Source organism: Pleurodeles waltl, chromosome 9, assembly GCF_031143425.1.
Source record: "Pleurodeles waltl isolate 20211129_DDA chromosome 9, aPleWal1.hap1.20221129, whole genome shotgun sequence".
NCBI classification, from domain to species: Eukaryota; Metazoa; Chordata; class Amphibia; order Caudata; family Salamandridae; genus Pleurodeles; species Pleurodeles waltl.
This window is the reverse complement of record NC_090448.1, coordinates 37,735,378-37,752,930: the sequence shown is the minus strand read 5'-3', so window position 1 is coordinate 37,752,930 and position 17,553 is coordinate 37,735,378. Positions and strand designations below refer to the sequence as shown.

General features: G+C 50.6%; 1 protein-coding gene across 2 annotated transcripts in view; it reads right to left on the bottom strand.

Moving 5' to 3' along the window:
- NCKIPSD (NCK interacting protein with SH3 domain) overlaps positions 1–17,553 on the bottom strand; it is a 328,023-nt gene that overhangs the window by 17,888 nt on the left and 292,582 nt on the right. The window lies entirely within an intron of this gene.

Here is a 17,553-nt window from a genome sequence, read left to right as displayed (position 1 = left end):
CTGCACTATATGACATCAGTGTGTCGCTGTACACAGCTGAAAAATGACAACCACAATGCAAGGTTCTGCTCGGTCTAGAGATCTTGGAACTTGGTTTGCAAAGGAGGAGAACATATTCGGAAAGCAATCATCTGGCCATGACAAATTACCTGTGCATCCTTGGGGTAACTTGGTCTGGGGTTGTGAACAGCACGGTGGACAGGGCAGGGGGTATTTCAAGACTATGACACGTGGGCACCCACCAAGAACCCTTGAGAACACAGACCATGTGACCTGCCCTCAGCTGTTTAGGAGCTCGGTTAAGTCGTTTGGGTCGTCTAAACCCTGGAGATCAGCCGCTGAGATGGGTGATAGAGACATCTGCACCAAAGAAGTGCAGAGAACACTGGGAAGTGAGCATCCACCATCATCATCACCATAATTGTGAAGGTGTTAATGATTACTGCTACAAAGATGGCATCCAAGCACTTGAGGTTTCCCCACAGGTAGAGCACGCCAGGCTTAATAGGGTACGAACAAGACCTCATCAGTGCAGCACAAGAGTCTGCAGTGACAGTGTGATGTTGAGAGTCACTACCAGCCCTCAGTCCACCAGCAACAGTGCTATATGGTGAAATAAGCGAGGGCTTGACAGGGAATGAGGTGGGAGTTGTACTACAGAACTGAGTGCTTGGAGGTGGTATCAGAAGACCAGAAGCTTGAAGGCAGACCCGGGTGAGAAAGAACATCACCTATGGGAGTGCTTTGGGGGAAATGGGGTGGGGGCGATCCGGTTGGAGATGGTATCAGAGACCCAAGGGCTTGAAGGAGGACAGGAAGAATCAGGTGGGAGTTGGTATTAGAGATCACAGAACTTGAAGGTGGATCAGGTGGTATCCGAGATCCGATGGCTTGAGGCGGAATCAGGTGCTAGTTGGTACCACAGAAGTGAGGACTATACAGGAGAAATCAGGTGAAAGGTGCACCAGAAAGCCTTAACACAGGGGTGAGGTGGGATGTAGTAGCAACAAACTTAGGACCTGATAGGAGATTCAGGTGGGGAACGGTATCCAAGATCTGGAGCGGCTTGAGGCGGAATCAGGTGTGCATGGGTACCACAGAAGCGAGGCATCGACAGGTAAAATCAGGTGGGAGGTGCATCAGACATTTAAAGCCTTAACACATGGATGAGGTGGGAAGTGGCAACATTGAACCTAGGATTTGAGAGGGGGGAAGAGGTGGGGAGTGGTATCAGAGATCTGGGGGCACTTGAGGCGGAATCAGGTGTGCATGGGTACCACAGAAGCGAGGCATCGACAGGTAAAATCAGGTGGGAAGTGCATCAGACATTTAAAGCCTTAACACATGGATGAGGTGGGAAGTGGCAACATTGAACCTAGGATCTGAGAGGGGGGAAGTGTTGGGGAGTGGTATCAGAGATCTGGGGGCGCTTGAGGCAGAATCAGGTGTGTGTTGGTACCACAGAAGCGAGGCATCGACAGGTAAAATCAGGTGGGAGGTGCATCAGACATTTAAAGCCTTAACACAAGGATGAGGGGGGAAGTGGAAACATTGAACCTAGGATTTGAGAGGGGGGGAAGAGGTGGGGAGTGGTATCAGAGATCTGGGGGCGCTTGAGGCAGAATCAGGTGTGCATGGGTACCACAGAAGCGAGGCATCGACAGGTAAAATCAGGTGGGAGGTGCATAAGACATTTAAAGCCTTAACACATGGATGAGGTGGGAAGTGGCAACATTGAACCTAGGATTTGAGAGGGGGAAGAGGTGGGGAGTGGTGTCAGAGATCTGAGGGCTTAAGATCCGAGGGCTGGAAGTGGGGCTCAGGTGGAAAGGTGGCATCACCTGAAAGGGGGTGTTTCTCCCTGCCCGCTGACATCAGGTAACCAGACTGGGTCCAGGGTTCTCGCGCCCCTTCCCACAAACCCAGAAGTGTAGCTCTGCGCACCCAGTGGTGTGACATCATTGTGTCACCAACATAAGGTTGCAGCAAATTTATTTTGCTTTTGCTGAGTTTGCGTCGCCCAGCCGAAGAACCCACGGCCTTAGGGTCAGAGGGTCCCCGTCCCTCCTAGATGACCGACGACATTCTACAGCTACCCATGGCCAGAGGGTGGCATCCACAATCAACTGCTGAGAGGTCTCCCGGGTGGGTGTAAATTACTTCTGATGATTCAGCGGCCACATCCCAAGTTCTGACTGCTCTTAAAAACAGCCTTTAAATCAAAATGAAAATGTCACTTACCCAGTGTACATCTGTTCGTGGCACCAGTCGCTGAAGATTCACATGTTGTGCATAGCCCGCCATCTGGTGTTGGGTCGGAGTGTTACAAGTTGTTTTTCTTCGAAGAAGTCTTTCGAGTCACGGGACCGAGGGACTCCTCCTCTTTGTCTCCATTGCGCATGGGCGTCGACTCCATCTTCGATTGTTTTCCCCGCAGAGGGTGAGGTAGGAGTTGTTTGTTAGTAATAGTGCCCATGCAATGGAGTGAATAAGTATGTACCTAACTAAGATTGAATATATTTACAAATGTACAAAGTTGAAGCTAACTTCCAAACGGCTACAGGCTCCCGGGGAGGTGGGTGGGCACATGTGAATCTTCAGCGACTGATGCCACGAACAGATGTACACTGGGTAAGTGACATTTTCAGTTCGATGGCATCTGTCGCTGTAGATACGCATGTTTTGCATAGACTAGTAAGCAGTTATCTCCCCAAAAGCGGTGGCTCAGCCTGTAGGAGTGGAAGTAGTCTGAAATAAGGTTCTTAGTACGGCTTGACCTACTGTGGCTTGCTGTGCGGATAACACGTCTACACAGTAGTGCTTGGTAAATGTGTGAGGCGTAGACCATGTGGCTGCCTTACATATTTCGTGCATTGGAATATTCCCTAGGAAGGCCATGGTAGCGCCTTTCTTTCTGGTTGAGTGTGCCCTTGGTGTAATGGGCAGTTGTCTTTTGCTTTAAGGTAGCAGATTTGGATGCACTTAACTATCCATCTGGCTATACCCTGTTTCGAGATTGGGTTTCCTGCGTGAGGTTTTTGAAATGCAATAAACAGTTGTTTAGTTTTCCTGATGTTTTTAGTTCTGTCGATGTAGTACATTAGTGCTCTTTTGACGTCTAATGTATGTAGTGCCCTTTCAGCTATGGAATCTGGCTGTGGGAAGAACACTGGTAGCTCTACCGTTTGATTTAGGTGGAACGGTGAAATAACCTTTGGCAAAAATTTAGGATTGGTCCTTAGGACTACTTTATTTTTGTGTAGTTGGATAAAAGGTTCTTGTATTGTAAACGCCTGAATTTCACTTACTCTTCTTAGAGATGTGATGGCGATGAGAAATGCAACTTTCCAGGTTAGGAATTGTATTTCGCAAGAGTGCATAGGTTCAAAGGGTGGACCCATGAGTCTGGTTAAGACGATGTTAAGGTTCCATGAAGGAACGGGTGGTGTCCTTGGTGGTATAATTCTTTTGAGGCCTTCCATAAATGCTTTAATGACAGGTATCCTAAATAGTGAAGTTGAATGGGTAATCTGCAGGTATGCAGATATTGCTGCTAGGTGTATCTTAATGGAAGAGAAGGCCAGGTTCGTTTTTTGTAAGTGTAGTAAGTAACCCACTACATCTTTTGGAGATGCGTGTAATGGTTGAATTTGATTATGATGGCAATAGCAAACAAATCTTTTCCATTTGCTTGCATAGCAGTGTCTAGTGGATGGTCTTCTGGCTTGCTTTATGACTTCCATACATTCTTGTGTGAGGTTTAAGTGTCCGAATTCTAGGATTTCAGGAGCCAGATTGCTAGATTCAGCGATGCTGGGTTTGGATGCCTGATCTGTTGGTTGTGTTGCGTTAACAGATCTGGCCAGTTGGGCAACTTGACGTGGGGTACTACTGATAGGTCTAGCAGTGTTGTGTACCATGGTTGCCTTGCCCACGTTGGTGCTATCAGTATGAGTTTGAGTTTGTTTTGACTCAATTTGTTTACTAGATATGGAAGGAGAGGGAGAGGGGGAAAAGTGTACGCAAATATCCCTGACCAGTTCATCCATAGGGCATTGCCTTGAGACTGCCTGTGTGGGTATCTGTATGCGAAGTTTTGGCATTTTGCGTTCTCCTTCGTTGCAAATAAGTCTATTTGAGGTGTTCCCTAACGTTTGAAGTAAGTGTTTAGAATTTGGGGGTGAATTTCCCACTCGTGGACCTGTTGGTGATCTCGAGAGAGATTGTCTGCAAGCTGATTCTGGATCCCTGGAATAAACTGTGCTATTAGGCGAATGTGGTTGTGAATTGCCCATTGCCATATTTTTTGTGCCAGCAGGCACAGCTGTGTCGAGTGTGTCCCCCCCTGTTTGTTTAGATAATACATTGTTGTCATGTTGTCTGTTTTGACAAGAATGTATTTGTGAGTTATGAGTGGTTGAAATGCTTTTAATGCTTGGAAAACTGCTAGTAGTTCGAGGTGATTTATATGCAGCTTTCTTTGATGTACGTCCCATTGTCCTTGTATGCTGTGGTGACTGAGGTGTGCTCCCCACCCTGTCATGGAAGCATCTGTTGTTATCACGTATTGTGGCACTGGGTCTTGGAAAGGCCGCCCTTTGTTTAAATTTATGTTGTTCCACCATACAGGGAGTGCAGAATTATTAGGCAAGTTGTATTTTTGAGGATTAATTTTATTATTGAACAACAACCATGTTCTCAATGAACCCAAAAAACTCATTAATATCAAAGCTGAATATTTTTGGAAGTAGTTTTTAGTTTGTTTTTAGTTTTAGCTATGTTAGGGGGATATCTGTGTGTGCAGGTGACTATTACTGTGCACAATTATTAGGCAACTTAACAAAAAAAAATATATACCCATTTCAATTATTTATTATTACCAGTGAAACCAATATAACATCTCAACATTCACAAATATACAATTCTGACATTCAAAAACAAAACATAAACAAATCAGTGACCAATATAGCCACCTTTCTTTGCAAGGACACTCAAAAGCCTGCCATCCATGGATTCTGTCAGTGTTTTGATCTGTTCACCATCAACATTGCGTGCAGCAGCAACCACAGCCTCCCAGACACTGTTCAGAGAGGTGTACTGTTTTCCCTCCTTGTAAATCTCACATTTGATGATGGACCACAGGTTCTCAATGGGGTTAAGATCAGGTGAACAAGGAGGCCATGTCATTAGATTTCCTTCTTTTATACCCTTTTTTGCCAGCCACGCTGTGGAGTACTTGGACGCGTGTGATGGAGCATTGTCCTGCATGAAAATCATGTTTTTCTTGAAGGATGCAGACTTCTTCCTGTACCACTGCTTGAAGAAGGTGTCTTCCAGGAACTGGCAGTAGGACTGGGAGTTGAGCTTGACTCCATCCTCAACCCGAAAAGGCCCCACAAGCTCATCTTTGATTATACCAGCCCAAACCAGTACTCCACCTCCACCTTGCTGGCGTCTGAGTCGGACTGGAGCTCTCTGCCCTTTACCAATCCAGCCACGGGCCCATCCATCTGGCCCATCAAGACTCACTCTCATTTCATCAGTCCATAAAACCTTAGAAAAATCAGTCTTGAGATATTTCTTGGCCAAGTCTTGACGTTTCAGCTTGTGTGTCTTGTTCAGTGGTGGTCGTCTTTCAGCCTTTCTTACCTTGGCCATGTCTCTGAGTATTGCACACCTTGTGCTTTTGGGCACTCCAGTGATGTTGCAGCTCTGAAATATGGCCAAACTGGTGGCAAGTGGCATCGTGGCAGCTGCACGCTTGACTTTTCTCAGTTCATGGGCAGTTATTTTGCGCCTTGGTTTTTCCACACGCTTCTTGCGACCCTGTTGACTATTTTGAATGAAACGCTTGATTGTTCGATGATCACGCTTCAGAAGCTTTGCAATTTTAAGAGTGCTGCATCCCTCTGCAAGATATCTCACTATTTTTGACTTTTCTGAGCCTGTCAAGTCCTTCTTTTGACCCATTTTGCCAAAGGAAAGGAAGTTGCCTAATAATTATGCACACCTGATATAGGGTGTTGATGTCATTAGACCACACCCCTTCTCATTACAGAGATGCACATCACCTAATATGCTTAATTGGTAGTAGGCTTTCGAGCCTATACAGCTTGGAGTAAGACAACATGCATAAAGAGGATGATGTGGTCAAAATACTCATTTGCCTAATAATTCTGCACTCCCTGTAGAAGCGAGAGGTATGTTAGGCGGTCTATCAACACCAGATCTAGAAGCTGACCCTGTGCTTGAGACCATTGTGATGCTAGGCACTGTTGTAAGGGCCGCATGTGCAACCTTGTGTGTGGGACAATGGCTATGCATGAGGACATCATGCCTAGTAGTTGTAATATCATCTTCGCTTGTATTTTTTGTGTTGGATACATGCGTTGTATAATCTTTTGGAAATTTTGAACCCTTTGTGGACTTGGAGTGGCTATTCCCTTTGTTGTATCTATTGTGGCACCTAGGTATTGTTGTACCTTGCACAGCAGAATGTGTGATTTTGCATAGTTGATGGTGAAACCGAGTTTGTAGAGGGTTTGCATGACTTGATCTGTGTGGTGCGAGCACCTTGTCAGTGAGTCGGTCTTGATTAGCCAGTCGTCTAGATACGGGAATACGTGTATTTGCTGCCTTCTGATGTGTGCAGCCACTACTGCTAGGCACTTTGTGAAGACTCTTGGTGCAGTTGTTAAACCGAAGGGCAATACTTTGAATTGGTAATGTATTCCCTTGAATACGAACCTTAGGTATTTCCTGTGCGACGGATGTATTGGTATGTGGAAATACGCGTCTTTGAGATCTAAGGTTGTCATGTAGTCCTGTTGCTTTAGCAATGGTAACACCTCTTGTAGCGTGACCATGTGAAAGTGCTCTGATTTGATGTAGGTGTTTAGTGTTCTGAGGTCTAGGATTGGTCTCAGTGTTTTGTCCTTTTTTGGTATTAGGAAGTACAGGGAATAAACTCCTGTGTTTGTTTGTGTGTTTGGTACTAGTTCTATTGCGTTCTTTTGCAATAATACTTGAACTTCTATTTCCAGAAGGTCTGAATGTTGTTTTGATAGATTCTGTGCTTTTGGTGGTATGTTTGGAGGGATTTGCAGAAATTCTATGCAATAACCATGTTGGATAATTGCTAAGACCCAAGTGTCTGTAGTTATTTCCTCCCATGCTTGGTAATACTGACCTATTCTTCCCCCCACTGGTGTTGTGTGGAGGGGGTGAGTGACATGTGAGTCACTGTTTGTTTGTTGGGGTTTTGGGGCTTTGAAATTTTCCCCTATTCCTAGGGAATTGTCCTCTGTATTGGCCCCGAAAGCCTCCCCTTTGGTACTGTCCCTGGTAGCTGGACGGTGTGGCCTGTGAGGTGCTGGCTTGTGTGGCTTGACCCCGAAACCCCCCTCGAAAGGATGTTTTGCGGAAGGTGCTGTAAGTGCCTCTGCTCTGCGGGGAGTAGAGTGCGCCCATGGCTTTAGCAGTGTCAGTGTCCTTTTTGAGTTTTTCAATCGCCGTGTCCACTTCTGGTCCGAACAGTTGTTTCTCATTGAATGGCATATTGAGCACTGCCTGCTGAATCTCTGGTTTAAAACCAGACGTTCGTAGCCATGCGTGCCTTCTGATAGTCACAGATGTGTTAATTGTTCTTGCAGCTGTGTCCGCTGCATCCATAGAGGAGCGTATCTGATTATTAGATATGTTCTGTCCTTCCTCAACCACCTGTTTCGCCCTCTTTTGTAGCTCTTTGGGTAGATGCTCAATGAGGTGTTGCATCTCGTCCCAATGGGCTCTGTCATAGCGCGCAAGTAGTGCTTGAGAGTTAGCGATGCGCCACTGGTTTGCAGCTTGTACTGCGACTCTCTTTCCGGCTGCATCGAACTTGCGGCTCTCTTTATCTGGGGGCGGTGCATCCCCAGATGTGTGGGAGTTGGCTCTCTTGCGAGCTGCTCCTACTACGACGGAATCTGGTGGCAGCTGTGAGCTGATGAAAACAGGGTCTGTGGGAGGTGCTTTATATTTCTTTTCCACTCTTGCTGTTATTGCTCTACTCTTGACCGGCTCCTTGAAGATTTCCTTTGCGTGCCGAAGCATTCCTGGGAGCATAGGCAGGCTTTGGTAGGAGCTATGGGTGGAGGAGAGGGTGTTGAATAAGAAGTCATCCTCGACTGGTTCCGAGTGTAGGGACACGTTGTGGAACTCTGCTGCCCTAGCCACCACTTGTGAGTATGCTGTGCTATCTTCCGGTGGCGAGGGCTTTGTAGGGTACGCCTCTGGACTGTTGTCCGACACTGGGGCGTCGTATAAGTCCCAAGCGTCTTGGTCCTGATCACCTTGGCTCATGGTGGTGTGAGCCGGGGAATGTGATGGAGTTTGTGCCGGTGAAACGTTAGTTACAGGTGGAGGAGAGGGTGGCGGAGTTACCTTTTGAGAGGGTGGCCGAGTTAACTTTTTCACCATTTTTGTTTGTGGTGCTTGGTCTGATTGAAACTCCAGTCTCCTTTTTCTCCTAATAGGGGGAAGGGTGCTTATTTTCCCTGTTCCTTCCTGTATAAAAATACGTTTCTGAGTGTGGTCCACTTCGGTGGATTGCAACTCTTCCTCAAATCTATGCTTTCGCATCTGAGAGGACAGTGATTGCTCCTCTGAATAGGAACCGGTAGGTGGGTCGGTTGCGGGTTGTTTTTGCACCGAAACCCTGTCTGTACTCTTTTTCGGCTCCGAAGTGACCTTCTTCTTTTTCGGAGTCAAACCCTCTCGGCGTCGATCTTCCTCGGTGCCGCTGTCTCTGCGTCGAGCAGTTTCGGCTCCGATATCTCGGCGTCGATGTTTTTCAGCAGCACTTTCTCGGTCCCGAGAAGGCTGTGCGCCGGTGTCTCGACCGGAGTCGGACGATCTCGGCACCATTTCGGCCTTTTTCGGTGCCGATGGTCGGTCACCGAATTTATGGGTCGAGCCATGGTCTGGTGGCAGTGGCGTCCCCTGGGCCTTGTCACTTTTCTTGTGTGCTGGCTTCGACGTCTTACTCACAGTTTTTTGGTCGTCGAATTCTTCGGAGTCCAAATCATTGATCGAGAAGGTTTCTTCTTCCTCTTGTTCCTCGAACTCTCGGTGAGCTGTCGGCGTGGACGCCATCTGCAGTCTTCTGGCTCGACGGTCACGGAGTGTTTTTTGGGACCGGAACGCACGACAGGCCTCGCAAGTCTCTTCACTGTGCTCAGGCGACATGCACAGGTTACAGACCAAATGTTGGTCTGTATACGGGTATTTGTTGTGGCATTTAGGACAGAAACGGAACGGGGTCCGTTCCATCAGCGTTGTTTTACACGCGGTCGGGCTGACCAGGCCCCGAAGGGGGATCGAAAACTACCCCAAAGGGTACCGGAGCTCTTCACTCTTCGATTCGGTGTCGATTCTAACTAAGCCGATCCCGAACGCAACAATACCGACTTAATTTTTCCGATATTTAGCTAACTTTCCGTTCCGAAACCCGGAGCGAAAGGAACACGTCCGAACCCGATGGCGGAAAGAAAACAATCGAAGATGGAGTCGACGCCCATGCGCAATGGAGACAAAGAGGAGGAGTCCCTCGGTCCCGTGACTCGAAAGACTTCTTCGAAGAAAAACAACTTGTAACACTCCGACCCAACACCAGATGGCGGGCTATGCACAACATGTGTATCTACAGCGACAGATGCCATCGAACACAGGGTTATACATATCTTTATAAATGATAAGTCTTAAGGTCCGTTTCAAATGGGTTGCATCACATGCAAGTTCTTCCTTCAAAACGCACTCATCATTCTATACAAGTGCTTTAAAAATCAATAATACATTGAAAACATGTCACCTTTCTGGCCCCTGCACTGAGGCACGCATGCGAAAGAAGCGCCAGAGTGGGGGCCGGGGGTGGGGCTTCTCAACCCCCTGTATGAACCTGCTAGGGCCTCCCTGCTGAATTTTAATTCCAGCATTGATTCCTGGAGCCCCGCCGTGAGACCCTCCCTCAGTGACCTGTGCTCACTAAAACCCTTTCCTGTGAGTGAGAGAATCCCAAACAAGACACCGCCCACTTAGCAGCAAAATACTTATTATATATATATATGTTTGTGGTGTTAACCCAGTGCAGACGTATGCATATTTTTATTTTTCTACTTGTTTCCCACAGAGCATCCCTGCATGCAAAAAAAGTCAAACATTGCCAAGCCACATTTCGTACAGTTGCGATTTGCAAAGTTTCCGTTAAATCTCTTCAAAACAATGTACACAATTTTACACAAAACAAATATTTGCTATCTAATGCTCATCCCTGCACGTGAAAGTTGCATAGTGAAGTGACTGCAAATAATGAAAAAAAAGCCCAGTTGAAAAGACAACATACACATGCACTGGCCCAGAGGGCTACTGAATTAATCGGGCGCTGGTGGGAGCGGGTAATCCGCAGCACTCGAGGGCTCTTCCTTGATAAGATGCGGTTCGCCGAGCCTTGTTTTTTGTCTAACATAAGACGGAGGCACAGACCAGGCTCCAGGCCCTGCTCTCCTCCCGCGCTGTGTGCTTAGATAACCCCCTGCTCCCCGAGGATCAATTATTTGTTTATTCGATTCTTCTGTCCTAAGCAAGGAAACCAGTGCCCCCCCCCCCCTGGTCTGCCCACACCGCCCCCTCGGGGGTCCGAGGAAGGCAGAGGGGCAGCCGTCACCACAGCCCCTGCTCTCGGAGAATCAAAGCCCCGCCCCGTGGAGGGCATCCTGTCTGATGGAGGATGAGGGGGTAAGTGAAAACGGAGGGTATAGGGGTACGTGAGGACGGAGGCGGAGAGGGGGTACGTGAGGACCTGGTGGACAACGGGATAAGTAAGGATGGGGTAGGTAACGGGGTAATTGAGGATGGAGAGGGGGGTGTCTGAGGACAGAGAGGGTAAGGGGTACATGAGAACAGAGGGGGTAAGGGGTACGTGAGAACAGAGGGGGTAAGGGGTACGGGAGGGCAGGTTAAGGGGGCACATAAGGACGGGGAGGATAAGGGAATAAGTGAGGACAAGGTGTAAGAGGGTACATGAGATAGGAGAGGGTAAGGAGGCATGTGAGGACAGGGAGCGTACGTGAAGATGGAGGGTAAGGGGTGAGTACAAGGGGGTACGTGAGGACGGGGAGGGTAAGGAGGTGAGGATAGGGAGGGTAAGGGGGTGAGGACAGGGAGAGTAAGGGGGTACGTGAGAACAGAGGGTAAGGGGGTACGTGAGGACAGGGAGGGTAAGGGGGTACGTGAGGACAGGGAGGGTAAGGGGGTACGTGAGGACAGAGGGTACATTAGGACTGGGGGTAAGAGGGTACATGAGGTCAAAGAGGGTTAGGGGGTACGTGAGTGAAGGTACATGAGGATAAAAAGGGTAAGGGGTACATGAGAACAAAGAGGGGAAGGGGGTACAAGAGGACTGAGAGGGGAAGGGGGTACGAGAGGACTGAGAGGGGAAGGGGGTACGAGAGGACTGAGAGGGGAAGGGGGTACGAGAGGACAGAGGGGAAGGGGGTACGAGAGGACAGAGGGGAAGGGGGTACGAGAGGACAGAGGGGAAGGGGGTACGAGAGGACAGAGGGGAAGGGGGTACGAGAGGACAGAGGGGAAGGGGGTACGAGAGGACAGAGGGGAAGGGGGTACGAGAGGACAGAGGGGAAGGGGGTATGCGGGGAAGGAAAGGGGGAACGCAAGGACGGGGAGGGTAAGAGGGTATGCAAAGAAAGATGGGTTTAGGCGGTACCTGAGGACAGAGGGATTAAAGGGGTGTGTGAGGATGGAGGGATTAAGGGGATATGTGAGGCCGGGGAGGGTAAGGGGGTACCTGAGGATGGGGAGGGTAAGAGGGTACGTGAGGACGAGGAGGGTAACAGGCTATGTGAGGATGGGAAGGGTACGGGGGTACGTGAGGACATATTAGCCAGAGGGGTACGTGAGGACGAGGAGGGTAACAGGTTACGTGAGGATGGAAAGGGTAAGGGGGTACGTGAGGACAGGAAGAGTAAGGTGGTACGTGAGGACAGGGAGGGTAAGGCGGTAGGGAGGACGGGAGGGCTAAGGAGGTATGTGAGGACAGGGAGGGTAAGGAGGTACGTGAGGACGGGGAGGGCAAGGAGGTACGCGAGGACAAGGAGGGTAAGGGGGTAAGGGAGGACAAGAAGGGTAAGGCGGTAAGGGAGGACAAGAAGGGTAAGGCGGTAAGGGAGGACGGGGAGGGTAAGGAGGTACGTGAGGACGGGGAGGTACGTGAGGACGGGGAGGGTAAGGCAGTATGTAAGGACGGGGAGGGTAAGGAGGTACGTGAGGACAGGGAGGGTAAGGCAGTACGAGAGGACGGGGAGGTTTAGGCAGTACGTGAGGACGGGGAGGGTAAGGCGGTACGAGAGGATGGGGAGGGTAAGGAGGTATGTGAGGATGAGGAGGGTGAGGATGAGGAGGGTAAGGAAGGATGGGGAGGGAAAGGAGGTACGCGAGGACGGAGATGGTAGGGCAGTACGTGAGGACAGGGAGAGTAAGGTGGTACGTGAGGACGGGGAGGGAAAGGCGGTAAGGGAGGACAGGAGGGCTAAGGAGGTATGTGAGGACAGGGAGGGTAAGGAGGTACGCGAGGACGGGAAGGGCAAGGAGGTACGTGAGGACAAGGAGGGTAAGGGAGGACAAGAAGGGTAAGGCGGTAAGGGAGGACGGGGAGGGTAAGGAGGTACGTGAGGATGGGGAGGGTAAGGCGGTATGTGAGGACGGGGAGGGTAAGGCAGTACGTGAGGACGGGGAGGGTAAGGCAGTACGTGAGGACGGGGAGGGTAAGGCAGTACGTGAGGACGGGGAGGGTAAGGCGGTACATGAGGACGGGGAGGGTAAGGTGGTATAGGAGGACGGGGAGGGTAAGGAGGTACATGAGGATGAGGAGGGTAAATGGGTAAGTGAGGAGGAGAAGGGTAAGGCGGTAAGGGAGGACAGGGAGGGTAAGGGGCTAAGTGAGGACAGGGAGAGTAAGGGGGTACGTGAGGACGGGGAGAGTAAGGGGGTACGTGAGGACGGGTAGGGTAAGGCGGTACGTGAGGATGGGGAGGGTAAGGCGGTACGCGAGGACACAGAGGGTAAGGAGGTACGTGAGGACAGGGAGTGTAAGGAGGTACGTGAGGACAGGGAGGGTAAGGCAGTACGAGAGGACGGGGAGGTTTAGGCAGTACGTGAGGACGGGGAGGGTAAGGCGGTACGAGAGGATGGGGAGGGTAAGGAGGTACGTGAGGATGAGGAGGGTGAGGATGAGGAGGGTAAGGAAGGATGGGGAGGGAAAGGAGGTACGCGAGGACGGAGATGGTAGGGCAGTACGTGAGGACAGGGAGAGTAAGGTGGTACGTGAGGACGGGGAGGGAAAGGCGGTAAGGGAGGACAGGAGGGCTAAGGAGGTATGTGAGGACAGGGAGGGTAAGGAGGTACGCGAGGACGGGGAGGGCAAGGAGGTACGTGAGGACAAGGAGGGTAAGGGAGGACAAGAAGGGTAAGGCGGTAAGGGAGGACGGGAAGGGTAAGGAGGTACGTGAGGATGGGGAGGGTAAGGCGGTACGTGAGGACGGGGAGGGTAAGGCAGTACGTGAGGACGGGGAGGGTAAGGCAGTACGTGAGGACGGGGAGGGTAAGGCAGTACGTGAGGACGGGGAGGGTAAGGCGGTACATGAGGACGGGGAGGGTAAGGTGGTATATGAGGACGGGGAGGGTAAGGAGGTACATGAGGATGAGGAGGGTAAAGGGGTAAGTGAGGAAGAGAAGGGTAAGGCGGTAAGGGAGGACAGGGAGGGTAAGGGGCTAAGTGAGGACAGGGAGAGTACGGGGGTACGTGAGGACAGGGAGAGTACGGGGGTACGTGAGGACGGGGAGAGTAAGGGGGTACGTGAGGACGGGTAGGGTAAGGCGGTACGTGAGGATGGGGAGGGTAAGGCGGTACGCGAGGACACAGAGGGTAAGGAGGTACGTGAGGACAGGGAGTGTAAGGAGGTACGTGAGGACAGGGAGGGTAAGGCGGTACATGAGGACGGGGAGGGTAAGGCAGTACGTGAGGACAGGGAGGGTAAGGTGGTACAAGAGGATGGGGAGGGTAAGGAGGTACGTGAGGATGGGGAGGGTAAGGAAGGACGGGGAGGGAAAGGAGGTACGTGAGGACGGAGATGGTAGGGCAGTACGTGAGGACAGGGAGAGTAAGGTGGTACGTGAGGACGGGGAGGGTAAGGCGGTAAGGGAGGACGGGAGGGCTAAGGAGGTATGTGAGGACAGGGAGGGTAAGGAGGTACGTGAGGACGGGGAGGGCAAGGAGGTACGCGAGGACAAGGAGGGTAAGGGGGTAAGGGAGGACAAGAAGGGTAAGGCGGTAAGGGAGGACGGGGAGGGTAAGGAGGTACGTGAGGACGGGGAGGGTAAGGCGGTATGTGAGGACGGGGAGGGTAAGGCAGTATGTGAGGACGGGGAGGGTAAGGAAGTACGTGAGGACGGGGAGGGTAAGGCGGTACATGAGGACGGGGAGGGTAAGGCGGTACATGAGGACGGGGAGGTGTGAGAAGGTAGCCTCTTTCTAGCCTTGTTACCCCCACTTTTGGCCTGTTTGTGAGTGTATGTCAGGGTGTTTGTCACTGTTTTCACTGTCTCACTGGGATCCTGATAGCCAGGCCTCAGTGCTCATAGTGAAAACACTATGGTTTCAGTATGTTTGTTATGTGTCACTGGGATCCTGCTGGTCAGGACCCCAGTGCTCATAGGTTTGTGGCCTATATGTATGTGTCACTGGGACCCTGTCACACAGGGCCCCAGTGCTCATAGGTGTGCATGTATATGTTCCCTGTGTGGTGCCTAACTGTCTCACTGAGGCTCTGCTAACCAGAACCTCAGTGGTTATGCTCTCTCATTACTTTCAAATTGTCACTAACAGGCTAGTGACCATTTTTACCAATTTACATTGGCTTACTGGAACACCCTTATAATTCCCTAGTATATGGTACTAAGGTACCCAGGGTATTGGGGTTCCAGGAGATCCCTATGGGCTGCAGCATCTCTTTTGCCACCCATAGGGAGCTCTGAAAATTCTTACACAGGCCTGCCACTGCAGCCTGAGTGAAATAACGTCCACGTTATTTCACAGCCATTTTACACTGCACTTAAGTAACTTATAAGTCACCTATATGTCTAACCTTTACCTGGTAAAGGTTAGGTGCAAAGTTACTTAGTGTGAGGGCACCCTGGCACTAGCCAAGGTGCCCCCACATTGTTCAGAGCCAATTCACTGAACTTTGTGAGTGCGGGGACACCATTACACGCGTGCACTACATATAGGTCACTACCTATATGTAGCTTCACCATGGTAACTCCGAATATGGCCATGTAACATGTCTATGATCATGGAATTGCCCCCTCTATGCCATCCTGGCATTTTTGGTACAATTCCATGATCCCAGTGGTCTGTAGCACAGACCCTGGTACTGCCAGACTGCCCTTCCTGGGGTTTCACTGCAGCTGCTGCTGCTGCCAACCCCTCAGACAGGCAGCTGCCCTCCTGGGGTCCAGCCAGGCCTGGCCCAGGATGGCAGAACAAAGAACTTCCTCTGAGAGAGGGTGTGACACCCTCTCCCTTTGGAAAATGGTGTGAAGGCAGGGGAGGAGTAGCCTCCCCCAGCCTCTGGAAATGCTTTGTTGGGCACAGATGTGCCCAATTCTGCATAAGCCAGTCTACACTGGTTCAGGGACCCCTTAGCCCCTGCTCTGGCGCGAAACTGGACAAAGGAAAGGGGAGTGACCACTCCCCTGACCTGCACCTCCCCTGGGAGGTGTCCAGAGCTCCTCCAGTGTGCTCCAGACCTCTGCCATCTTGGAAACAGAGGTGCTGCTGGCACACTGGACTGCTCTGAGTGGCCAGTGCCACCAGGTGACGTCAGAGACTCCTTGTGATAGGCTCCTTCAGGTGTTAGTAGCCTCTCCTCTCTCCTAGGTAGCCAAACCCTCTTTTCTGGCTATTTAGGGTCTCTGTCTCTGGGGAAACTTTAGATAACGAATGCATGAGCTCAGCCGAGTTCCTCTGCATCTCCCTCTTCACCTTCTGATAAGGAATCGACCGCTGACCGCGCTGGAAGCCTGCAAACCTGCAACATAGTAGCAAAGACGACTACTGCAACTCTGTAACGCTGATCCTGCCGCCCTCTCGACTGTTTTCCTGCTTGTGCATGCTGTGGGGGTAGTCTGCCTCCTCTCTGCACCAGAAGCTCCGAAGAAATCTCCCGTGGGTCGACGGAATCTTCCCCCTGCAACCGCAGGCACCAAAAAGCTGCATTACCGGTCCCTTGGGTCTCCTCTCAGCACGACGAGCGAGGTCCCTCGAATCCAGCGACACCGTCCAAGTGACCCCCACAGTCCAGTGACTCTTCAGCCCAAGTTTGGTGGAGGTAAGTCCTTGCCTCACCTCGCTGGGCTGCATTGCTGGGAACCGCGACTTTGCAAGCTACTCCGGCCCCTGTGCACTTCCGGCGGAAATCCTTCGTGCACAGCCAAGCCTGGGTCCACGGCACTCTAACCTGCATTGCACGACTTTCTAAGTTGGTCTCCGGCGACGTGGGACTCCTTTGTGCAACTTCGGCGAGCACCGTTTCACGCATCCTCGTAGTGCCTGTTTCTGGCACTTCTCCGGGTGCTACCTGCTTCAGTGAGGGCTCTTTGTCTTGCTCGACGTCCCCTCTCTCTGCAGGTCCAATTTGCGACCTCCTGGTCCCTCCTGGGCCCCAGCAGCGTCCAAAAACGCCAAACGCACGGTTTGCGTGTAGCAAGGCTTGTTGGCGTCCATCCGGCGGGAAAACACTTCTGGCCGACTCTCCAAGGCGTGGGGGATCCATCCTCCAAAGGGGAAGTCTCTAGCCCTTGTCGTTCCTGCAGTATTCACAGTTCTTCACCCTAGTAAGAGCTTCTTTGCACCAACCGCTGGCATTTCTTGGGCATCTGCCCATCTCCGAGTTGCTTGTGACTTTTGGACTTGGTCCCCTTGTTCCACAGGTACCCTCAGTCAGGAATCCATCGTTGTTGCATTGCTGATTTGTGTCTTCCTTGCATTTTCCCTCTAACACGACTATTTTGTCCTTAGGGGAACTTTAGTGTACTTTGCACTCACTTTTCAGGGTCTTGGGGAGGGTTATTTTTCTAACTCTCACTATTTTCTAATAGTCCCAGCGACCCTCTACAAGGTCACATAGGTTTGGGGTCCATTCGTGGTTCGCATTCCACTTTTGGAGTATATGGTTTGTGTTGCCCCTATCCCTATGTTTCCCCATTGCATCCTATTGTAACTATACATTGTTTGCACTGTTTTCTAAGACTATACTGCATATTTTTGCTATTGTGTATATATATCTTGTGTATATTTCCTATCCTCTCACTGAGGGTACACTCTAAGATACTTTGGCATATTGTCATAAAAATAAAGTACCTTTATTTTTAGTATAACTGTGTATTGTGTTTTCTTATGACATTGTGCATATGACACTAAGTGGTACTGTAGTAGCTTCACAC